This window comes from Vitis riparia, chromosome 1, assembly GCF_004353265.1.
Source record: "Vitis riparia cultivar Riparia Gloire de Montpellier isolate 1030 chromosome 1, EGFV_Vit.rip_1.0, whole genome shotgun sequence".
Taxonomy (NCBI): domain Eukaryota; kingdom Viridiplantae; phylum Streptophyta; class Magnoliopsida; order Vitales; family Vitaceae; genus Vitis; species Vitis riparia.
Genome location: NC_048431.1, coordinates 15920415 through 15925395, shown reverse-complemented (window position 1 = coordinate 15925395; position 4981 = coordinate 15920415). Strand labels below are relative to the sequence as shown.

The following is a 4981-nucleotide window of genomic DNA, read 5'->3' as shown; positions in this document are numbered from 1 at the left end:
TTGTATTGAGGATTTCCTGTATGAATTTTCATAATATAGATAAAATACGACAAGTCAACTACCCCATTCTAGTAATACATATGCATTCCCCTATTTTTGCAGTTAAATTTCTTTTAAAATCTATAATATTATTTTTTTTATGTGGGGTTATCGCCAATTGACAGATTGAGATATCTACCCATCATTGTTGGAATGGTTAGTTATATTACTTTTATAAGTCCTCCTCTTATAGCTTTTAAGTTGACATTATTTTTACTTTTAGTTTTTAAGTGTTTTGCATAATCTATTGTTAAATTTTTTTCTTTTTTTCTTTATTTTAATTTTTATCTTCCCTCATTTCTCTCTCTTAAGACAATGTCTGGTGCAAGTTATGAATCATAGTTGCATATTTAACACATTGATAAGGTAGAATATTATGAGTTGACAAATGGAAATGGCATGTAAAGGATTTACAGTTACGAATTCTGGGATGGGATATATAGGTTTTTATAAAGTCCAATTGTGATATGTAAAGGATTTACATAACTACTCATGATTAAATTTTTTTCTTGGTCTTGTCTTCTAGGACTCTCTTCATCCTTCTTGACTCGTGACTTACTTTTATAATATATTTGATTGTACTAAGGAAATGAAAAGAAATATTAATTTGTTTCCTCATATATTAGGATTTGAAATATATGAAATACAGTTTTATATATCAAGTTTTTTAATACACCCACTTGAAACACTTAAATTCATAATTAGGAGATGTATGAAACTTGTTTGTGTTACAGAATCTATATTTCAATCCTAGTGATTTTAGGAGATTAATAAACTAACTAATGCTTCTATTAAAATTTCTTATAAATATTGAATGTCTAGTAATTGATTCAAGCATTTTCATTTCTCGTTTACTTGTCATGGTTTCCTTTTGATTACGTTGTCATTTTCATTCTTTCTAAAATACATGAATCATATTGTTGGAAATGAATTAAACTTAAAGTCCCAAATGAAAATTACAACTTACAATACTTGCTTTACATGAATAAATAAAACTAATGTGCACAATAAAAGTTTAAACAATACTAATAAAGCTTTTCCATGTGTTGTCACTAACCAAATATTTATATTCTTTTTTGCTTTGGATGAAGTGAAAACTAACTGAAACTTATTCACAAAATATTCTGCATGAAATAATACTTTCACTATGTATATTTATAAGCATTCTTAATTATATATTCCACTTCTTACTATTGGAATTTGGAATAATAGTGTTCCTATCTATTATGTAAATGAAATGTAGGACTATAGATATTGCAGGATATGATACTTTTTCACATGTTCCCCCTAGTTTGAGTTCCATCCCACTGATGAAGATCGTACATGTTGATTGATGACTATCTTGGAAAAAAAAAAAAAAAAAGTTACTTCGAGAAGAATTGACTTGGATGTCATAAAATTGAGCCATGGGATCTTCAAGGTATTCCATAATTTCACAATCCTTTAATCCCCATCAATACAATGAACTCTACCCTTATAAACTACCCAAACTAACAATTTTATTTTTAATCGAACTAAGTTGATTTTGTAAATTTGAATTGAACTTTGCAAAATAAGAATACAAGACACTATTTTACTCTTAAAGACATTTTTGTTTTTACTAATGGCACTATTTTATTACAAAGTTTCTTTGCTCAATCAATGAAAAACATTTTATCCTTAAGTGATAGGCTCTAATTATATTTCTCTAACCCATGTTTATTTTTCTCAAATTTTTCTACATTTCATTTTATATTGGTTCTAGTGGTTTTTTCCTTTCAAATTTTTGTGAAAGTTATAGTTTCAATTATAATTATTAGTTATTGCATTCATAATTTAGAGGTTTTCTATTCTCCTTATATTTGTTTACATGTTGCCAAGGAAATTAGGTTTCCAAAAAGAAGAGAAATCATTATGTTAAAAGAGGTGATGTTGAAAACCATGAACAATACATCAATAAAGTCATTTGGAGGTTGAACTATATTTTTTGTAGAATATGAATCTTTGTTCTTTTGTTGAAAGAATTAGAACTTGAAATATTTTGACATAATCAATAAATTTGTATGCAATTATTTTATATAAGTAGTTACATTAATGGTTTGAAAGAGGTTATTATATATCAATTCTTGAAGATATTTTTATTAATAAAATTCAATTTAATTTTGGGGCTTGTTTTTTTCTTTTTATTTAATTATATAGGAAATTATTATTTTAATAACAAGATATAAATATTATTTTTTAATATAAAACAGTCAAAGATGATGCCTTTAAATGTGTCATTGATAAAATGTATTAGAGATGACACTCCTATAAATGTTAAGATTGTGCCAAAAAAAAAATATTTCTAAAAGATATTTAGAGATGACATTTTTTACAAGTTAAAATTATTCAAAGATGATACTTTTTTAAGTGTTGTTGAAAGCATTTATTAAAGATGACACTACCTAGAAGCGTCATTGTTGCCTAATGCATACAATAACGGGCTAGAAGATAACGCTTTAGAGAAATGTCATCTTTTTACCTTTCTTAACGTGTAAAAAGCGTCATTATTTGTCATTTTTCTTGTAATGAATAAAGCTAAAATCCTATTGGTCAATCTTTGGGAAGTTAGTTTCCTAAATTAAAGGCACTTGGATGAAAAGTGCACTTCAAATTATATAAGGAAACTAGTCCTCTCTCCACCCTATAAAATAAGTGTTATATTCCATCAATAATATACCTAATAGAAAACCTAAGGGTGAAGGGTTAAGGGAGAGAAACACAATTTTTATTATACTTATTATTCGGTCTCTTTAAGAATTCCTTACGAATTAAGGTCTGTCTTCTTTTTAATAATGTGATTGTGAAAAATATATTGTTCTAAAATCCTTAGCTATTATGATTTATGAAAAATTAGGGTTTGATTTGCATAATTAAAGAATTAGGGTTATTATTGTTTTGCATAAATAAAGAAACCCTAACATCCACAACTCCTTCAGCCTCTCGCCTACTCTCTTTCACTCTAACATATCTTCCATAACTACCCCCATCACTTCATTTTTCGTTTTTGTTTTTGTTTTCATTTTCATTTTATATTTTTCTTCTATCCAAACACAACAATGATGAGAGAGGTCTTGCACATTCAGGGAAGACCAATGTGGCACCCAGATTGGAGTAAAGTTCTGGGAGGTAGTGTGCACCGAGCATGGCGTCGACTCCATCGGAAGGCACCATGGGGATTCTGATCAACAGTTGGAGAGAGTTAACATCTACTACAACGAAGCCAGTCGTGGATAATTTGTTCCTGGGGTCGTGCTCATGGATTTGGAGCCTGAGACTATGGACAGTGTGAGGATTGGTCCTTATGGTCAAATCTTCAAGCCTGATAACTTTGTTTTTGGGCAGTCCAGCACCGGGAACAATTGGGCCAAGGTTTATTATATAGAGGTAGTAGAGCTTTCGACTTTGTTCTTGATGTTGTGAGGAAGGAGGCCGAGAACTATGACTGTCTACAAGGCTTCTAGGTGTCCTACACAACGGACTCTCAAGCTTAGCACCCCTTAATTTGGTGACCCGAACTACTCGATCTCTACGACTATAAATTAAATGGGGTAACTTGCTGCTTGAGGCTACGTAGCCAGCTAAACTCAAACCTCCGCAAGCTGGTTGTGAACTTAATCCCCCACCGTCACCATCTGCTGGTGCTTCCCATTGACAGAAATTGCTTCACTACACTATAGGCTATGCATGCTATTATCACTTTATTTATTTTACATTCTTTTTTAGTTTTATTTTTTTCTTTGCATTTCTAAGCTGCATAAATATCATATATTGTAAATAAACGACCTAAGTGTTGGAGTAGTTAAGAAGGCGAGAGAATCAATTTTGTTTAAGGCCTTGTTCAACCCAAAACTTAGGGGCCAAGGTGAGGAGCAATGCTTCCAAATGTGGAATGCAATGAGCTCAAGTTAGAGATGACTCACGTGAGGGTAAGATTTTCTGGATGTTTCCAGAGAAGAGTATTTAAACAGAGCAGAACCAACTCTGTGGGGATCTTTTGGCTATTTTTAGTCTTTGGAGAGAGAGAGAGAGAGAGAGAGAGCTTATGGTTCGAGAGAAAGCTATAGTCAAGAATACTGCACTCGAGTTTGGAGTTATAAATTAGGGTTGTTTTTATGTTGCTCTGTACTGATCCAGTTATCCTAGAAATGCAATTCGTAATTTCCTAAGTTTGTCTTTGCTGATTTGTATTAATTAAATTCAATCGGAGATCTAGATTCTGTCTCTGTTGATTTAAATTAATTCAATTCAATTAGAAATTAAAATTTTTCTCTGTTGATTTGCATTAAATTAATTCAATTAGAAGCCCAAATTTTCTCCCTATTAATCTGAATTAATTTAATTTAATTTAATTAGAAGTTTAAGTTTGTCTCTGTGGATTTGCATTAGTTTAATTCACTTAGAAATATAGGTCTTGTCCTTGTTAAGTCGAATTAGTTCAATTCAATTAGAAATTTAGATTGTGTCCCTGTTAATCTGAATTAATTTAGTTAAATTAGAAATCTAAGTTTGTCTCCGTTGATTTGCATTAATTTGAAATCTAGGTTTTGTCCTTGATAATTTGAATTAGTTTAATTCAATTAGAGATCCAGGTATCGTCTCTGTTAATTAGAATAAAATTAGCTCAATTAGAAATCTAAGTTTTATCTCTTTATCGATTTAATTCAATCAGACAATCTAAGTTTTATTTCTATTGATTTCAATAAAATTAGTTTGATTAAAAATTAATGTCATGCCTCCATTAATTTGGACCGACTTAATTAAATTGAAATTCATGTCATACCTCCATTAATCTGGACTGATTTAATTAAATCGAAATTTAGGTTATATCTCTATTAATCTGAATCAATTTTAATTGAATAGAAATTTAGGATATGCCTCTGTTGATGAGGACTGACTTAATTGAATTAAAATTTGGGCTGTG

The 4981-nt window shown here is 30.1% G+C and overlaps 1 pseudogene; it reads left to right on the top strand.

Moving 5' to 3' along the window:
* Positions 1–3119: 3119 nt before the first annotated feature.
* LOC117912476 lies at positions 3120–4093 on the top strand (annotated as a pseudogene).
* Positions 4094–4981: the final 888 nt, after the last annotated feature.